General features: G+C 32.4%; 1 non-coding gene across 1 annotated transcript; it reads left to right on the forward strand.

Moving 5' to 3' along the window:
* The first annotated feature begins 19,568 nt into the window (after positions 1-19,568).
* On the forward strand, positions 19,569-19,640 carry TRNAQ-UUG (transfer RNA glutamine (anticodon UUG)). The gene has a single exon. It is a non-coding gene; the product is annotated as a tRNA-Gln (tRNA).
* Positions 19,641-22,193: the final 2,553 nt, after the last annotated feature.

A 22,193-nucleotide genomic window follows, 5' to 3' on the forward strand; every position in this document is an offset into this window, starting at 1 on the left:
AATTTTATTTCTATAGGAAATGTTGTCAAAATTTTATTTCCATAGAAAACTTTGTCAAAATTTTATTTCGATAGAAAATTTTGTCAAAATTTTATTTCTATAGAAAATTTTATCAAAATTTTATTTCTATAAAAAATGTTGCCAAAATTCTTTTTTCATTGAATATATTGTCAAAATTTTATTTCTAATTTTATTTCTATAGAAAAATTTGTCATAATTTTATATAATTCAGACTTGGTAGCGAATGAGTTAACCTACATTTTCATTATGTGGATTCATCTTTTGTTAGATAGAGCATTTAGGAGAGTTAAGCTTCTAGGAGCGGTTGTAGAAGCTGCCAAACAAGCTATCACGGTCTGGGGGTGGTAGACTGTCTGAACGGTATGCAATTACAGTACGACATAAGGTGCTGATCTTCCCAATCCTATTCATGAAAGTAGACGCGGTTGTCAATAAATGAAACCGGTTATTATCTAATAATTTATCCATGGGCTATATTATATTGATATATCGGCATTCACTGAATAAAGTACTCTTACTTACCTTGGATCAGTGAAATCGTTCACGAATTAAAATTTTGTACATCTAACCTTTAAATGCATTTCCCAACAATCAGCTATGATCATCATATTTTTAATTCACATCTATATTCAGTGCAAATTCACATATGCATCACCAATAATTTTTGTCACTCGCACATCTCTTGTAAATATGGGCTTTATGGGTGTGGGATTAATCAAAAGTAAAATAAATTTGGGTTTTATTTTTTTATAAAATGGAAAATAAGAAAATGTAACGGAAAATATTTGATGAACTTTTAAAACGATTTATTATGTCAAAAAAATGTATAGTTGGGGTCATGGATTTTATTTTTAAAACATGGATATAAAATATTACAATAGAATTTTAATTTACTGTTATGAAATTATATTTTTGATTTACTAAGAATATTATGAATTTCAATTTATTAGCATGATTCACAAGGATTTTAAACATTGTATCATTCATAACAAAAATCAATGCATATCCGAAGCCCGAAATCTTAAATTAGGTCGGATCCCAAAACTTATATGAAAAACAACAAGACCATATTTTTACGGATTGTAGTGAGTAACTTAATTTCATTTATGGCGTCCGTTTGCATTATCACTTTAAAACTCCAAAATTTCAAATAAATGTAAACCCCAATTCTCTGTTTTGGATTGTGGTCACAGTAGACTCTACTGTTTCATAGATTGTTAGAATTTGATAGATTTTGCACAATATTTCTCTCCTACTAAGGGATACTTAAAATAATATTTGGTAAAATTTTCTATAGAAATAAAATTTTCGATAAAATAGAACTAAAATTTTGGCAAACATGTCTATAGAAATCAAATAAATAAAACTTTGGCAAAATTTTCTATATAAATAATATTTTCGACAAATATTTCTATAGAAATAAAATGTTGGTAAAATTTTCTTTAGAAATATAATTTTGACAAAATTTTCTTTAGAAATAAAATTTTGACAAGCATTTTCTTTAGAAATAAAATTTTGGCAAAATATTCTATAGAAGGTTAGGTTAGGTGGCAGCCCGATGTATCAGGCTCACTTAGACTATTTAGTCCATTGTGATACCACATTGGTGAACTTCTCTCTTATCACCGAGTGCTGCCCGATTCCATTCTAAGCTAAATGACAAGGGAACTCCTTTTTATAGCCGAGTCCGAACGGCGTTCCACATTGCAGTGAAACCACTTAGAGAAGCTTTGAAACCCTCAGAAATATCACCAGTATTATTCAATAGAAATAAAATTTTGGCAAAATATCCTATAGAAAGAAAATTTTGGTAAAATTTTCTATAGATATAAAATTTTGGCAAAATTTTCTATAGATATAAAATTTTGGCAAAATTTTCTATAGATATAAAATTTTGGCAAAAATTTCTATAGAAATAAAATTGTCGACAAAAATTTCTATAGAAATAAAATTTTCGACAAAAATTTCTATAGAAATTAAATTTTTGGCAAAATTTTCTATAGAAATAAAATTTTGGCAAAATTTTCTATAGAAATAAAATTTTGGCAAAATTTTCTATAGAAATAAAATTTTAGCAAAATTTTCTATAGATATAAAATTTTGACAAAATTTTCTATAGAAGCAAAGTTTTCGACAAAATATTCTACAGAAATAAAGTTTTGACAAAATTTTCAATAAAAATAAAATTTTGACAAAATTTTCTATAGAAATAAAATTTTCGCAAAAAATTTCTATAGAAATAAAATTTGGTAAAATTTTTCTATAGAAATAAAATTTTGGCAAAATTTTATTTCTATAGAAAAATTTTCTATAGAAATAAAATTTTCGACAAAAATTTTTATAGAAATATAGAAATAAAATTTTGGCAAAATTTTCTATAGAAGTAACATTTTCGACAAAATATTCTACAGAAATAAAGTTTTGACAAAATTTTCTATAAAAATAAAATTTTGGCAAAATTTTGTACAGACATAAAATTTTGACAAAATTTTCTATAGAAATAAAATTTTGACAAAATTTTCTATAGAAATAAAATTTTGACAAAATTTTCTATAGAAATAAAATTTTCGACAAAAATTTCTATAGAAATCAAATTTTGACAAAATTTTCTATAGAAATAAAATTTTGACAAAATTGTCTATAGAAATACAATTTTGGTAAAATTTTCTATAGAAATAAAATTTGGACAAAATTTTCTACAGAAATTCAATTTTGACAAAATTTGGTAAAAATAAAATTTTTACACAATTTTCTATAGAAATAAAATTTTGACAAAATTTTTTATAGAAATAAAATTTTCGACAAAAATTTCTATAGAAATAAAATTTGGGAAAATTTTTCAATAGAAATAAAATTTTGACAAAATTTTCTATAGAAATACAATTTTGGTAAAATTTTCTATAGAAATAAAATTTGGACAAAATTTTCTATAGAAATAAAATTTTGACAAAATTTTCTATAGAAATACAATTTTGGCAAAAATTTCTATAGAAATACAATTTTGAAACATTTTGGATAGAAATAAAATTGTGACAAACAAACGAATGAACTGAATTGCAACAAAATTCTTCTCGGCAGACAAGCTTCAATGGCTTCTCTGGATATCATGTAATATGAAATATAAATCCCATAAAATGAATTGTAAGTTCCACTTGAAATTTAATAAAGAATTAAACAAAATTGGCAAAATTTTCTATAGAAATAACATTTTGGCAAAATTTTCTATAGAAATAAAATGTTGGTAACATTTTCTATAGAAATAACATTTTGGCAAAAGTTTCTATAGAAATAAAACTTTCGACAAAATATTCTATAGAAATACAATTTCGACAAAATTTTCGATAAAAATAAAATGTTTACAAAATTTTCTTTAGAAACAAAATTTTGACAAACATTTTCTTTAGAAATAACATTTTAGATATAAAATTGCGAAGTGCTAATATCGCAATGAAGCTATTACAACACGAATGAACTGATTCGAAACAAAATTCTTCCCGGCAGAAAAGCCTTCAATGACTTTGCTGGATATCATGTAATATGGAATAGAAATCCCATAAAATGAATAGTAAATTCCACTTGAAATTTAGTTTTTTGTTTCAACAAAAAAATTGACAAAATTTTCTATAGAAATAACATTTGGCAAAATATTCTATGGAAAAAAATATTGGCAAAATTCTCTATAGAAATAAAATTTTGGCACAACTTTCTATAGAAATACAATGTTGGCAAAATTTTCTATAGAAATAAAATTCTGGCAAAATTTTCTATAGAAATAAAATTTTGGTAAAATTTTCTATAGAAATAAAATTTCGGCAAAATTTTCTATAGAAATAAAATTTTCGACAAAATATTCTATAGAAATAAAATCTTTTTAAAATTTTCTATAGAAATAAAAGTTTGGCAAAATGTTATAGAAATAAAACAGGCGTTGGGTAATTCGAACATAACATCACAATGGACCAACATGGTATACGTTGGAACCAATCCGCTTTTCTACGGATTGGTGTCATCCTCTATAGCTTACCTAACCATATGCGCTTTTTATCAAATATTTACTCTGTATATGATAGACTAACTTAAAATTTAGAAGACAATAATGTTAAGAAGTTTTAGAATACCTTGCGATTGGAATCCATTACCACAACCCAAGTTCTACTAATGCAATCACATACAAATTTTTGGATTCAATCATGAAATTAATTGATCCAATTAATTTGTAACTGAAATGTCTTCAATCACTGCAATGATAGTATCAATCATCAAAGTCAATTAAAAACTTTATTGATTAAATTAAAAACTTAATTGATACTAATATTTTTGTGATTGATTTTTGTTTCAATCAAAAAATTTGTTGAATGAATTAATTTTTTAATTGAATGTTTTTGAGAATTCAATTAAAATTTTAATTGGAAATATTTTGGTGGAAATGTTTTCTGTGATCTTAAACTCTATCGCGACTAATATTCTGTTTGAATAAACCCAGACGAAAAGGGTTTTGGTGGCTTGAATATTATTTAATGAAATATCAATAAAACAAATAATATATAGCTGCCATTACCCTGAATTGCTATTTAATAATAATACAAATCGGTGTTTTATAATTGAAGCTCAATTAAAAAAATGCTAAATAATCACATATAAACATTCAAAATAAAAAAAATATGTATATAATTATTTTTAATCAATGTTATTTTGGGTCACCAAAATAAATATATTTTTTTTAAATGATAAAAAAAAACAAACAGCATTTGGAAAACCCCAAAAAGATACTTATTCCAAGTCTAAGAAATAAAATGAAATATTTTATTAAAAACCTCTCTTTGTGGACCTCATTCTTCGTAGCTCAGGTTTGGGGTCTGGTAAGAAGAACTTTTTAGAATATGATAATACCCTTAACCAAAAATTACTTAGCAATCTCTGCTTATCTTTGTAGCGTACATTTTCCATTGAAATGCTTTCGTATCGCCATGAAATATATCCAGAATTTTATAAAACCATCGATTTGAAATTGGTTAATTATTCCAAGCGTAATGTTTTTGATGGATGCCTTTCATTCGAGAAAGATATACCCAATTTCAATATTCGATTTTTGGGAACCGTTCGTAACTTAAAGGGAAAAAATTGGACTTTGCTCAATTCCACTGTAAATGGTTGTAAATTGTTACATGGCAATAGCCGGCAAAGATTAAATCTTATCAATAGGATAATACAGACACTTTTAGACGAAAGTCCAAAATTTCCCAGGGCATGTCCCATGACGAAAGTAAGTGAGAATATGGTCGTGGAACAAAATCAAAATCTACTAGAAATTTTATTTTATATTACAGGATACCGAATATTGTTTTACCAATTTCTCATTGGAATCCGTTAATTTTCCTGTTTATCTTCCAGAGCAAAGGCTACAATTCATCTTTGGTCTACAAGAGAAAACAATCGAGTTTTACCAGGGTATCTTTGATGTAAAAATTTCCAGTAAAAAATAATTTCTACACTTCACTGTTATATGATCTCAGCGAACGTAATTCTAGAGCATAATATTACTTTTTTGTGGTGAACATATAACATGTTTGTCGCAACGAGATTATTTTCTTGGAAATTATGTTATTTGTTGCATTACGACAAAAATGTTAAAATTAAGCTCTTGAAACATGTTTGAGGTGATCATATTCCTTTTCTGCGTATAACTCTTTAAAAGTTATAAAGTGAATATGTTTACAAAACAGTTTTTTTTTAACAAATTTTTAGTTTGCCTAAGTATGAATTAATTGGACGGGTGCGTGTAGGGGTGGTTCCGAGTCTTGCGCCAGCCGATTTCAAGCCGGTTTCGGCTGGAAACAGCTTAAAATAAGCCACCGAAGATTTTCATAAATATGTTTTGTTTTTCTCAGTTTTAGAGTCTATATATATATATATATATATATATATATATATATATATATATATATATATATATATATATATATATATATATATATATATATATATATATATATATATATATATATATATATATATATATATTCTGGGTCGTGGTGAAATTCTGAGTCGATCTAGCTAAGTCCGTCCGTCTGTGTCAATCACTCTAACTTCCGAACGAATGGCAATGGGCAATATCGGACGTATAGCCCCCATATAAACCGACCTTTACATTTGGCTGGGAGATTCTCTAGGAGGAGCAAATTCCATCAGATATGGTTGGCACGTGGTGTTAGTATATGACCTCAACTACCCATGCAAAAAAAAAAAAAAAAAAAAAAAAACTAAAAAATGGTCCATATCGGTCCATAATTATATATAGCCCCCATATAAACCGATACCCAGATTTTGCTTGCTGGTTCTCTTGGAGGAGCTAATTTCATCTGATCCGATTGAAATGTGGTACGTAGTGTTAGTATATAGTCTCTAACAACCATGCAAAAATTGGTCTATATCGGTCCATAATTATATATAGCCCCCATATAAACCGATCCCCAGATTTGACCTCTAAGGCCTCTTGGAGTAGAAAATTTCGTCCGATTCCTCTAAATTTGTGTACATTATATTAGTATATAGTCTCTAAAAACCATGCAAAAATTGGTCCATATCGGTCCATAATTATATATAGCCCCATATAAATCTATCTCCAGATTTGATTTTCGGAGCCACTTGAAGGAACGAATTTCATCCGATCCGGTTGAAATTTGGTATGTGGTGTTAGTATATGGGCTCTAACATTCATGTTAATATTGGTCCTTAATTATATATACTCCCCATATAAACCGACCGAATTGGTCCATATCGGTTAATAATCATGGTTGCCACTCGAGCCAAAAATAATAATCTACCAAAATTTTATTTCTATAGAAACTTCTATAGAAATTTTATTTCCATTTTCTATAGAAATAAAATTTTGTTAAAATTTTATTTCTATAGAATATTTTGTTAAAACTTCATTTCTATAGAAAATATTGTCAAAATTGTATTTCTATAGAAAACTTTGTCAAACTGAATTATATACGTATTTAATCGGTATTTTTATACCCTTCACTACTGTGGTACAAGGTATAATAAGTTTGTGCATTTGTATGTAACGCCAAGAAATAATTGTCATAGACCCATCTTTTAGTATACCGATCGGCTTAGAATTAAATTCTGAGTCGATTTATGTTGAAAATAACTCTGCTGTAAATATACTTGTGCGAACAAAACATGTATGCTTTGAGAATTAAATTTGTTTTTATATGTCAATAAATTATTTCATTCTTACTTCTTTTCAAATCGTTCAACTATAAAAACGTGTTTTATTTATCTCTGCTAAAAGGTTATGGGCACAGCCCATAACCTTTGTAGCAATAGTTTCTGGTCAAGAGTATTTTTATAAAACGGTATCATCTAACGCGTGTCAAAATGAATTCGCTGGGAGCAATTCAGCAAATGGAGAAACTGGTCGGCTCCGAGAACTGGTCGACTTGGAGTTTCGCGATGAAGACGCAGCTAGAGCTGGACGATGCTTGGAAATGCATTGAACCTGTAAGTGATAAAGAAGCATTGGATCTCGAAAAGGACCGCAAAGCAAGATGCAAAATCATTTTGGCAATTGACAAGAGTCTGTATGTGCACGTACGAGATTGCAACACGTCAGCTGAAGTTTGGAAGGCATTGCAGAGTCTTTTTCAAGATAGTGGGTTGGACAGGAGAATCGGCTTGTTACAGCAATTATGTTCTGTACAATTGGTGGAATGTTCTTCTATTGAAGAATATGTAAACAAAATTATATCAACCGCTCAAAAGTTGAATGAAATTGGATTCGTTGTAAATGACGAATGGGTTGGAAGTTTGCTCTTGAAAGGACTTCCTAATGAATACCAACCAATGATCATGGTCATTCGAAGCACAGGCCATGCTCTAACAGCAGACGGTGTGAAAATGAAGTTATTGCAGGATGTCAAGTTTGAGCCTTCGTCATCTAATAGTGCATTGTTGTCAAATAAGGGTAAGCATTCAGTCGTGAAATATTCGAAATCACAGAAAAATGCAAAGTCAGATAAAAAGACAAAGTCGAAGTGCTTCAATTGTGGGGGCATAGGTCATTTTGCGTCAGAGTGCCCTTCGAAATTGAAGGAAAAGAATTTCGCAAATAAAGGAAGTTCAATGTTTGCAGCGTTTAGAGCAGAATCTTTTACAGACGAGTGGTTTATCGATAGTGGAGCCACAAATCATATGACAGCAAACCGAAATTATTTTAAACGCATTTGTGATTACAATGGCGAAATAAAAACAGCAAACAATACAACTATGAAAGCGGTAGGAAAGGGTGATATGGAAGTGACAATACCAACTCCTAGAGGTAACGAAATTGTAACTATTCATGATGTTCTTCACGTTCCATATTTGGGAATGAATCTTTTGTCCATAAAGAAAATCGTTGATCATCACAATAGTGTAGTATTTGATAAATCTGGATGTCGCATATTAAACTCGTCCAAAGAAATCATAGCAACTGGGATCCAAGTCAATGGTTTGTACAAATTGAATGTTATTTCTACAGAAACCGCATATATGGCAAGTCAGAATCCAACGCACATTTGGCATAGAAGGTTTGCTCACCTAGGAATGGAAAATATGAAACTTCTAGCCAAAGGGTATGTAAAAGGTGTGAATATCAAAAGTGATTCGATGGAACCTTGTTTATCATGTGCCGAAGGCAAACAACATCGCCTTAGAAGGAACCAGAGCGTCTAAGGTTTTAGATATTTTACACTCAGATGTGTGTGGTCCTTTTGAAGTAAAGTCCATTAGAGGAAGTATCTACTTTGTTACTTTTGTAGACGATTACACACGTAAAGTAAAGGTGTATTTTATGAAAACAAAAGATGAAGTTGTCGATCGTTTTATAGAATTTAAAGCCGAGGTGGAAAATCAGACAGGAGTGTCCATTAAGATTTTAAGAACCGTCAACGGAAAGGAATATTTGAATTCAAAAATGGCGTCTGTGTTAAAGAAAAGTGGGATAGTTCACCAGACTTCGGTGCCCTATACTCCAGAGCAAAACGGACTTGCCGAGAGGATGAACCGCAATTTGATGGAAAAAGCTCGAGCGATGATGTCCGATGCTAACTTGCCGAAATTTTTCTGGGCGGAAGGTGTAAATTGTGCCAGCTACATAATAAACCGATCGCCACACAAAATGCTAAGAAAAACCCCGGAGGAAATGTGGTCTGGGTTCAAACCTGAAGTAAGTCATTTTAGGATTTTTGGTTGCACGGTGATGTGTCATATACCTAAGCAAAAACGTCGAAAACTTGACGCTAAATCCGAAAAATTTATATTTGTGGGATATTCAACTACGTCAAAAGGTTATCGTGTATACAGTTGGAAACGCAAAGAAGTTTTTGTATGCCGCGACGTAACATTCCATGAACATAATTTTCATTATTCCAATTCATTAAATGAAAGTAATGAGAAAGAAAAAATTCCACTATATCTGATTGAAGTGGGGGCAGAATGCGTTGGAGTCCCAGACAACCAGAGTGATTTTGGATCATGTACATCAATGCCAGGAGATGTACATGAAGTGGGGGATTCGAGAGAGATTCCAAATGAGATTGAAAATGTTTTTTCCAATGATGATATTTCAGCCGGTCCGCGAAGAAGTGAAAGAATTGCAAACCGAAAAGCCCTAGCCGCGGAGCAGCAACATATTTACGATGAGCCTGTGAATATTGAAGATGCAATGAAAAGTTCTGAAAAGGATAAATGGATAGAGGCCATGAAGAGAGAGTTAAAGTCTCTTGAAGAAAACGATACTTGGAGTTTTGTAGAAAAGCCACATGGAGTAAATGTGATAAAGACTAAGTGGGTATTCAAAAAGAAGAAGGAACCTGGCAACAACACACGATTTAAGGCTAGATTGGTAGCCAAGGGTTTTACACAAAAGAAAGGCATAGATTACGACGAAACGTATTCGCCAGTGGTAAGATACACGTCAATCCGTTTCTTAATGGCCTTGGCTGCAAAATATGATCTTGTGATACAACAAATGGATGCAGTGACAGCTTTTCTACAGGGGAGCCTAGAAGAAAATATTTATATTGAAACTCCCGAAGGTGTTCAAGCGAAATCTGATGGTCAGGTTTTGAAACTCAATAAAGCCTTGTATGGCCTAAAACAATCGAGTTTAGTATGGAACACAAAATTGGACAAGGCATTACAAAAATTTGGATTGATAAGATCTAAAGTTGACCCTTGTATTTATATTCACAGAAAAGGAGCAACGAAGACAATATTGGCCATCTACGTTGACGATATTTTGCTTTTTAGTAATGAGATAGCCTACCTAGAGGATTTAAAATCTCAACTCTTGACAGAATTCAAGATGAAGTTTTTGGGAGAAGCAAAGCATTGTTTGGGCATTCGAATAACAAGAAAAGATGGTAATATTTATTTAGACCAGGAGGAATACATAGATGAGATGTTAAAGAAGTTTAATATGGAAAATTGTAATCCTGCCTCAACACCTATAGATGTAAATACGAAACTCTCAAAAGAAATGTCTCCTAAAAAAGACGTCGAATTAAGGGAAATGTCAGGTATACCCTATCAACAAGCAGTAGGCAGTTTACTCTATGCATCAAACTGTACGAGACCTGATATATGTCAAGCAGTAAATAAACTCAGCACTTTCAACAATTGTCCAGGCAAAGCACACTGGTGCGCAGTCAAGCGAGTTTTAAGATACTTGAAAGGGACAAAGAATGCGAAATTAAAATTTTGTAAAAATGGTAACGAAGATTTGTTTGCATTTTCGGATTCTGATTGGGCAAGCGATTGTGATGAACGACGCTCAGTTACGGGATACGTTAGTATCTTTCAAGGCGGATCAATATCTTGGGCATCTAAACATCAACCCACAATAGCTTTGTCAACCACTGAAGCCGAATATATGGCTCTTTCTGCTACAGTGCAAGAAATTTTATGGTTAAGAAATTTGGAAAAAGAGCTTAATCCGAAGTTCAACGAAAAAGCTACCGTAATCTACTGTGACAATCAAAGTGCAATTCATCTTGCATCGACCAGTAAATATTTGGCAAGATCCAAGCACATTGATGTTCGCCCATCACTTTATACGTGAGAAAAGAGAGTCGAACATTGTTCAATTTGTTGGTTTGAAAACCCAGGATATGGTAGCTGACAATTTAACGAAGGCTGTTCCTTCCAATAAACACCAATTTTGTTCGATTCAATGGAATTAGATTTTTTGTAAGTTTTGTTCGAGTGGGGGTGTTGAAAATATCTCTGCTGTAAATATACTTGTGCGAACAAAACATGTATGCTTTGAGAATTAAATTTGTTTTTATATGTCAATAAATTATTTCATTCTTACTTCTTTTCAAATCGTTCAACTATAAAAACGTGTTTTATTTATCTCTGCTAAAAATTTAGCGATGTCCGTCTGTCTGTCTGTCTGTCTGTCTGTCTGTCTGTCTGTCTGTCTGTCTGTCTGTCCGTCAGTCTGTCTGTATATGTAATTTTGTGCACAAAGTACAGGTCGCAGTTTAAGTCCGATCGTCCTCAAATTTGACATAACGTCTTTCTTCGGGTAGAAGGCAATTGCTATTGGTTTTGGAAAAAAATCGGTTCAGTTTTAGATATAGCTGTCATATATAGTTATCACCGATTTGATCATAATTCACGTATTTATGAACCGACGTTCTTCAAATTTTGTACATCTCAATGTTTTGTCAGTCCCGTAAAAACTGCCAAATATCAGCTAAATCGGTTCATATTTATATATAGGTCCCATATATATCTTTCGTCCGATTTGGACTTATATGGCCCCAAAGGCGAGAGTTTTGCCCTGATTTGCTTCAAATTTTGCACAACCAGTACGTTTAATAGTATCGTTAATTGTGCCAAATTTAGTTGAAATCGGTTCAGATTTAGATATAGCTCCCCTATATATCTTTCGTCCGATTTTGACTTATATCGCTTCAAAGCCAGAGTTTTGGCCTGATTTGATTAAAATTTTGTACAAGGAGTACGTTTAATAGTATCGTTAAGTGTGCTTAATTTGGTTAAAATCGATTCCGATTTAGATATAGCTCCCATATATATCTTTCTCCGATTTGGATTTATATGGCCTCAAAAGCCAGAGTTTTGCCCTGAGTTGCTTGAAATTTTGCACAAGGAGTACGTTTTATAGTATCGTTAATTATGCAAAATTAAGTTGAAGTCGGTTCAGATCTAGATATAGCTCCCATATATATCATTCGTCCGATTTGGACTAATATGCCCACAGAGGCAAAAGTGCTACTCTGATTTACGTGAAATTTTGCAGAAGGAGTAGAATTGAACTTGAAACTTTGCACAGGCAGTAGAATTAAGGTTCTGCATATGCGTGTTTATTTTGGTTGAAATCGGTTCAGATTTTGATATAGCTCCCATATATATCTTTCGCCCGATTTTCGGTCATATGACCACAGAGGTCAATGTTGTTATCCGATTTACGTGAAATTTTGCACAGGGAGTACATTCAACATAGTAACTGTGCATGTGAAATTTTATTGTAATCGGTTCAGATTTCGATATAGATTCCATATATATGTTTTTCCTAATTAGGCAAAACTGGCCGAAATACCTACATTTTCCTTATCAAATCGCCACTGCTAAGTCGAAAACTTATCAAAGTGACTCAAATTTTCCTATTACTATATTACACATCTATCGACCGATAAATCATAAATACACTTTTGCGAAGTTGCCTCAAAATTGGTTCATATTTAAATGTTTCCTATATTTTTTACTAACATTGTGTTCCACCTCAGCGCATTAGCCGACTTAAATGTAAAATCTATAAGTATTGCAGAACTCTATACAGATCTGCTCAGATATACAGAATATATGAGTATGGATTCATATAGCATCCAACACATGGACTGATTTGATATGGTATCGAAAATTTGGACTTACAAAGTGGTGAAGGGTATAATATAGTCGGCCCCGCCCGACTTTAGACTTTCCTTACTTGTTGGATTTAATATATACCACGTATGTACTTTCTTACAATTTAGAAGACGGTGTTAGGAGGTTTTAATATACCTTGCCTTCGTCAAGCGTTACCGCAACTCAAGTAATTCGATTGTGGATGGCAGTGTTTAGAATAAGTTTCTTCGCAATCCATGGTGGAGGGTACATAAGCTTCGGCCTGGCCGAACTTACGGCCGTATATACTTGTTTTTTCATTCATATTAATAAAGAATATCTCGAGAGGTAGTTAGAATATTATGCCTTGGTGTCATATTACGAGCATATCACAAACATTTGTTTCGACGCTTCGTGTTCAATGTCATTTGTGGTTGGGTGCTGAGGTTCAAGCCAAAGACAATACATAAAGGAAGATAGGAAATTGGCTACTGAGGAGATCAAACCATTTACGGTGTTAGTTTCATACTTTTCGTTCATCGAACCAAACGCGTATACGACAAGTATTGACATAGCATTAAAATGCAAATAAAAAGAAATTAAGTGCAGGAAATAAATTTCCATAAAGGGGATAATGTAATTTTTTTGTTGTTGCCTAAAATTTAACATTGTTTCATTAAGAAAATTAAGTTTTTCATTTAAAAATAAAAACGAACAAGTATATAAAGCGGTAAATTCGGCCGGGCCGAATCTTAAATACCCACCACCATGAATCAAATATAATAGTTTACTTTGAAAACTCTTCGTCGTAGTGGGTTACTTGATAATATATAGAATTATAGGGGGTTTGATGACAAATCTTCTCCCAAGCAAGTCAGTTCCCGAAGACAAACTTTAAAGATTCTACCTATGAAGACCAGATCAGATTCTGGATTTATGGGAACCAATTTTGTTTGAGTTTTAGAGAAATTATAAACATATCGTGTATATGATGAAAGTACGCCTTGATTTTAAATCTTAAATCTGTAGATTTTTTCCGTCATTATTCAAATAAATACGACGAATAAAATCTGGAAAGTTTACTTTCAGTTTGAAGCAATTTTCATGATCAGTGCGCCTGCTATACCCTGAAAGAAGTGTTTTTCTTTTTGAGAAACGAAATTTTAGACAAGCAAAGTTTTCTTTTGACACAAATTTTAGAGACAATCGTTGAATAAACGAAAATACTTTATAAGAAAATGAAATTTCGTTTGTCTAAAATTTCATTATATTTCTAGAAGTCCAAGAAATAAAGCCGGGAGATCGATCTATATGGGGCTACACCAAAACATGGACCGATAGGCACCATTTGCTACTCACATATTTGTGATCTTAAAATACCTTCAGATATTCAATTTCAAACAAATCGGCTAGAAAATATAGTCTCTAGACGCCCAAGAAGTAAAAATCGAGAGATCAGTTTATATGGGGGTTATACAAAAAAATGGACCGATATACCTCAATTTCGGCACACTTATTTGTGGTCCAAAAATACCTCTAGATTTCGAATTTCAGGCAAATCGGGTAATAAATACAGTTTATAGAAGCTCAAGAATTTCAGGCAAATCGGATGGTAAATATAGTTTCTAGAAGCCCAAGAAGTAAAATCGGGAGATCGGCTATACCAAACCATGGACCGATGGGCACCATTTTCGGCACCACCTTTTTATGGTCCTCAAATACCTCCATATTTCTAATTTCAGGCAAATTTGATAAAAACTACGGTTTTTATAGGTCCAAGACCCAAAATAGGGAGGTCGTTTTATATGGGGGCTATATCAAAGCATGGACCGATTCGGACCATTTTCGACACACCTCTTTATGGTCCTAAAATACCACTAGATTTTCAGTTTCAGACAAATCGGATAGAAAATACTGTTTTTAGACGCCTAAAAAGCAAACTCGGGAATCGGTCTATATGGGGGCTATACAAAAACATGGACCGATGCGCACCATTTTCGGCACACCTTTTTATGATGCCAAAAGAACTCTAAATTTTTAATTTCAGGAAAATCGTATAGAAAATATAGTTTCTAGAAGCCCAAGAAGCAAAATCTGGAGATCGGTCTATATGAGGGCTATACCAAAACATGGACCAATGGGCACCATTTTCGGCACACCTTTTTATGGTCCTCAAATACCTCTAGATTTCCAATTTCAGGCAAATCGGATGGTAAATATAGTTTCTAGACGCCCCAGAAGCAAAATCGGGAGATCGGTCTATATGGGGGCTATACCAAAACATGGACCGATGGGCACCATTTTCGGCACACCTTTTTATGGTTTTTATGGTCCTCAAATACCTCTAGATTTCCAATTTCAGGCAAATCGGATGGTAAATATAGTTTCTAGACGCCCCAGAAGCAAAATCGGGAGATCGGTCTATATGGGGGCTATACCAAAACATGGACCGATGGGCACCATTTTCGGCACACCTTTTTATGGTCCTTTTTATGGTCCTCTATATTTCCAATTTCAGGCAAATTGGATAAAAACTACGGTTTTTATAGGTCCAAGACCCAAATCGGGAGGTTGGTTTATATTGGGGCTATATCAAAACATGGACCGATACGGACCATTTTCGACACACCTATTTATAGTCCCACAATACCTCTAGATTTCCAATTTCAGGCAAATCGGATGGTAAATATAGTTTCTAGAAGCCCAAGAAGCAAAATCTGGAGATCGGTCTATATGGGGGCTATATCAAAACATGGACCGATACGGACCATTTTCGACACACATCCTTATGGTCCTAAAATACTTCTAGATTTTCAATTTCAGACAAATCGGAGAGAAAACACTGTTTCTAGACGCCTAAGATGCAAAATCGGGAGATCGGTCTATATGGGGGATATACCAAAACATGGACAGATAAGGACCATTTTCGACACACCTCTTTATAGTCCCACAATACCTCTAAAATACCTCTACGTTTCTAATTTCAGGCAAATTTGATAAAAACTACGGTGTTTATAGGCCCAATACCCCAAATCGGGAGGTCGGTTTATATGGGGACTATATCAAAACTTAGACCGATATAGCCCATCTTCGAACTTGACCTGCCTGCAAACAAAACACGAACCTGTGCCAAATTTCGGGACGATAGCGCCATTATTGAAGGCTGTAGCGTGATTACAAAAGACAGACAGACGGACATGCTTATATTGTCTTAGAATTTCTCCCTGATCAAGAATATATATACTTTATATAGTCGGATATCGATATTTCGATGTGTTACAAACGGAATGACAAACTTATTACACCCACGTCACCATTTTATGGTGGTGGGTATAAAAATATGAAAATTTAAGACCAAAAATATTTTTGAAAGCGATTTAATTTCGGGGACAATCCGGCCATACTTATCACATTTGACGGATTTGATATAGTATCGAAAATGTGGATCTACAAAGTGGCGCAGGGTATAATATGACTTTAGACTCTCCGTACTTGTTATTCTTCAGATAGTTCTTATAGTTTGTTTAAAATATATAAATTTGTGATTGACTTGATATTTTGTTGTTATATTGTTATACCCTCCATCATAGGATGGGGGTATATTAACTTTGTCATTCCGTTTGTAACACATCGAAATATTGCTCTAAGGCCCCATAAATTATATATATTCTGGGTCGTGGTGAAATTCTGAGTCAATCTAAGCATGTCCGTCCGTCCGTCCGTCCGTCTCTTGAAATTACGCTAACTTTCGAACGAAACAAGCTATCGACTTGAAACTTGGCACAAGTAGTTGTTATCGATGTAGGTCGGATGGTATTGAAAATGGGCCATATCGGTCCACTTTTACGTATAGCCCCCATATAAAGGGACCCTCAGATTTTGCTTGTGGAGCCTCTAACAGAAGCATATTTCATCCGATCCGGCTGAAATTTGGTACATGATGTTGGTATATGGTCTCTAACAATCATGCAAAAATTGGTCCACATCGGTCCATAATTATATATAGCCCCCATATCAACCGATGCCCAGATTTGGCTTGCGGAGCCTCAAAGAGAAGCAAATTTCGTCTGATCTGGCTGAAATTTGGTACATGGTGTTGGTATATGGTCTCTAACAACCATGCAAAAATTGGTCCACCTAGGTCCATAATTATATATAGCCCCCATATAAACCGATCCCCAGATTTGGCTTGCGGAGCCTCAAAGAGAAGAAAATTTCATCCGATCCGGGTGAAATTTGGTACATGATGTTGGTATATGGTCTCTACCAACCATGCAAAAATTGGTCCATATCGGTCCTTAATTATATATAGCCCCCATATAAACCGATCCCCAGATTTGGCTTGTGGAGCCTCTAAGAGAAGCATATTGCATCCGCTCCGGCTGAAATTTGGTACATGGTATTGGTATATGGTCTCTAACAACCGTGCAAAAATTGGTCCACATCGGTCCATAATTATATATAGCGCCCATATAAACCGATCCCCAGATTTGGGTTGCGGTGCCTCAAAGAGAAACAAATTTCATCCGATCCGCCTGAAATTTGGTACATGATGTTGGTATATGGTCTCTAACAACCATGCAAAAATTGGTCCACATCGGTTCATAATTATATATAGCCCCCATATAAACCGATCCCCAGATTTGGCTTGCGAAGTCTCCAAGAGAAGCAAATTTCATCCAATCTGGTTGTAATTTGGAACATGGTGTTAGTATATGATCTGTAAAAACCGTGCCACAATTGGTCCATATCGGTCCATAATTATATATAGCCCCCATATAAAACGTTCTCCAGGTTTGACCTCCGGAGCATCTTGGAGGAGCAAAATTCATCCGATCCGGTTAAAATTAGGAACGTGGTGTTAGTATATGGTCGCTAACAACCATACCAAAATTGGTCCAATCACACAAAAATTGGTCCATATCGGTTCATAATCATGGTTGCCACTATAGCCAAAAATAATCTACCAAAATTTTATTTCTATAGAAAATTTTGTCACAAATTTATTTCTATAGAAAATTTTGTTCAAATTTTATTCGGTTCATAATCATGGTTGCCACTCGAGCCAAAAATAATCTACCAAGATTTTATTTCTATAGAAAATTTTGTGAAAATTTTATTTCTATAGAAAATTTTGTTAAAATTTTATTTCTGTAGAAAATTTTGTCAAAATTTTATGTCTACTTTGTCAAACTGAATTATATACGTATTGGATCGATCTTTTTTGATTTAATATATACCACGTATGGACTTAGATACAATTTATAAGATGGTGTTAGGAGGTTTTAAGATACCTTGCCATCGGCAAGCGTTACCGCAACTTAAGTAATTCGATTGTGGATGGCAGTGTTCAGAAGAAGTTTCTACGCAATCCATGATGGAGGGTACATAAGCTTCGGCCTGGCCGAACTTTCGGCCATATATACTTGTTTTTTGATTCTTTTACATTGCTTCTGTTATTTTTTACTTTTGATGATATTTTTGCTTTTATTCTAATAATTTTTATGAAAAAACAAATACAGTGCACTCGCAGTAACGTGAACTAATTAAAAGCAAGAGAGTCTTACAGACTATAAGTTTTTCCGGACGGAATGCCTGTGTTTGTAAAGAATCTTACAATGTGTCCAATGGATACGACAATTCGTTGATGACTAAATAATCGGTAAATGTGTTATCGATCCCATGAACATGCAGCAGTATCGATATATAGTCTGCAAAGCGCATTAGCGAAAATGTTCACGTTAGCGAACTTCAGCGAATTTCTAAAAAAAAAAAAACATTGTTGTATTCGGGAGTTTTACACGTTCCAGAGTGATAGTATTTTATTTTTGTTATTAGTAATATTAAAAACTTAATTTAATTTCATGAAAACATTAAAAAAAAAGAGATCGGAAAAATATTAGTGGGTATGGAATTATAAAGCAATTTAAATTAATAATTAAAATTCACGAAAAAGCCAAACTAGATCACTAAAAAATTCCGTAAGTATATTTGAAATTGTATTTGGCACTGTGAATCTGCCTTTAACGTCAAATTGCATGTTTTTCAGCGTTACGGAGTAGTTGGTATAAGAAAAAGCGTGTTCACGTTATGCCGTATTCACGTTGCCGCGAGTGCACTGTAATGAAAAAAATAAATTCAACCCAATAGTATGAGTGTTTTTATTTGTCAAGTTTTTTGTTTTCAAAATCAATTTGTATTTTGGTCAATGCCAAGCTTTTTAGCAAATTGGTTCTGGCAAGCCTTGCTGCAAACTGTATATTTCCCTTAAAATCATAAATGACTTATAAATAAACACATATTGAGCACATAAAAATTACCCTATTTCCCACTTTTGTATACTATTTTTAGACGTCGAATAATTATACAAAAATTTTGTTATTTCATTTCGCTCAATAATAAAGTAGCAAAGTAAGCAAGGGTGATTTGTTTTGTTACTATCACCGAAGTGATCTCTAGTGCAAAACATACATACCAACAACTATCTTGTTAACAACAACAACAAATGCTGACTATTTAGTTCTTTTGTTGTTGGTAGTATAGTGTGTGTTCGGGTGAGAGTGTGCGAGTGTGCGAGATTAGCAAAGAAATTTCTCCTCTATTGAGCAGCCGAAAAAAACTGTAAATTTGCTATATGTCCGTTAAGCGGTTCTATGGTGTAATGGTTAGCACTCTGGACTTTGAATCCAGCGATCCGAGTTCAAATCTCGGTAGAACCTTCAATTTAATTTTTTTTAGTTTTTATCGGAATGTATTTAATAATGTTTCATATCCATTTTCTTATTAGTAAATTTGTTTAAATTCTTCAACAACGCGAAATATCGCGAACAATTTGCACCTATAGTAAAAATAATAGATTTCATTTTACTACAACTAATATATTATAAAATAATAGAATAAGGCAATGAGGCAAGTTAATATAATAAAGTTAATAAATTTAAAAAGAGGAAATCTGGAATAAATACATTTTACAATATGTCCTAATGTTTTAATCTGTTCGGCTTTAATTGATTTGCCGTTCATATTCATTGTGATCGACCAATGAAGATAAAGTCGTAAACAAATGAAAAAAAAAATAAATAAATTGGAATGTGTGGTGAATGAATATCTAAATATTGATATGGATTATTAACATCATTAAGGATGCCACTCGGCCACACAAGAACCCTTTTTTGTGTGGATGAGTGGCTTATATTTGTATTATTTGACATGGGATTTATTCACTCAATTACTTATAACTTTGTCATTTTTCGGTCGATTTTCTTGTAGTTGGTCTTATTTCTTACGTTAAAGTATTGTAAAACAAAATTTTTTTGAAAATTTGCCTTATTTTCATCGATATATTTTGAAGCACTTAACTTATCACACACTCAAAAAAAAGTTTACTTGGATCCAAAGATTTTGACCTTCCTTTAAGGATTTTGGTATTGATTTCGAGCCAAAGATGCGGCTTCTACAGAAATAAAATTTTAACAAAAATTTCAGTATAAATAAAATTTTCCCAAAATTTTGTACAGAAATAAACTTAAAAAATTTTTTTAAAGTTAAAGTTTAATTGTAGATACAAAATAATGCAAAAATTTTCTATAGGAAGAAAATTTTGTAAAAATTTTATATAGAAATAAAATTTTGCCATAACTTGTGAGGTCAATATAGGGATGAAATTATTTTCATTATAATTTCACTTTATATCATTTTATATTTATTTTTGGTTTAAAAAAAGTAGGCTGTTCAAGGTTACTAAGGGAAATTGTTTGAAAAAATAACAAAAAAAAAGTAGGATAGAAAAAATTGGAAAAAATGAATTTTGATTTTGAAAATTGAAGTATACGGAAATAATTTTTCTTTACAAAAAAGATATTTGTAAATCTAGAAAGAATTAATATTTGTAAAGAAATAAGAATATAATAAGAAGAATTTCGCTTGAAGAAATTAGAAAATATTGAGGAAAAGTATAAAGAAGCCGGAAACGTTGGCGAAAATTGAAAATAAATTGCGTTTATATACGAATTTGGATGAGCTAAATTTATCCCATATCTCGTGGAGAGCTTATCTTGTGTGAAAAACGTAATAAATTAACATTTATCGGACTTGGCGAAGACAATTGGACAATCAATTGGGGATAAGCGAATACGAAATATTGTGCCACAAAATATACCGATTTCACGTTCTAAATATCAGTCCGTTATGTGTCCTTAATATTGCGAGCAATCTACACGTGTGGATTTCTTCTACCTTATTATTCTATCGGATCGTATCAAGATGAGAAGTTTTAGATCTTAAGTTACACTACCATATTTATCTAATATTTACTCTATCCATTTATGTCCATCGAGCTCTATACAATTGTTAATTATTATTCAGATGACCACAACCCAAATCGTCCGTCAACTGGCCATATGACTTCGAGGGATTCAGAGGTGAGTCCAATTTTCGTTGCATCCCGTTTTGTATAAGCTCGATACTTATTGCAGCACTCGATTACATCCCAGCAAAAAAAGCGTCGCCAAAAAAGTAATGAAAATGTTCTTTTTGGATCCGGAAGTGGTGCAAAATTGACGCAGAAGCGATGAATTTAACATGGGCTTGTCATAGGACGGAAGTCCTCCATTTCAACAGCCGTTGCAATAAATTTGCATCACATCTTTAGGTGTGATCCGAATTCAATATTTTGGATGTAAAATAAAAAATTCTGTGATATTTTGTCTAATAAATAATAATTGGTGGAGTAATTTCGTTACAAACTATCTATAGAAATAAAAGTTTTACCAATATTCTGTAGAAATAGAATTTTGGCTAAATTTTCTATAGAAATAAAATGTGGGCTAAATTTTCTACAGAACTGAAATGTTTACAAAATTTCCTAAAGAAATGAAATATTGACAAATTTTCTATAGAAATGACATTTTAATAAAAATTTTCTACAGAATTTTGCCATAACTATCTATAGAAATAAAATTTTGGCTAAATTTTCTATTTCACTGAAAAAAATATTTACGTGATATTAAAGATTGTGCAACCTAAATTTTAGGATGTCAAATTTACAAAATATTTAGGACAAATTTCTTTAAAATAATGAAATTTTAATTATTATTAAATTTGCGTCCTTCCGCTATAGTCGCATGTCTTTGAACTAAGGATACTTTTCCTTAAAGTAAATGGGGATGAAATTTTTGAGTTGGGGACTTGGAGATTTGGTGGGGAATTTCCATAAATTTGGGGAGTTTTTCGAGAAATCGTTTTAATCTTTTTTAACAAAATATTTTTCCTAA

This window comes from Haematobia irritans, chromosome 2, assembly GCF_050003625.1.
Source record: "Haematobia irritans isolate KBUSLIRL chromosome 2, ASM5000362v1, whole genome shotgun sequence".
Taxonomy (NCBI): Eukaryota; Metazoa; Arthropoda; class Insecta; order Diptera; family Muscidae; genus Haematobia; species Haematobia irritans.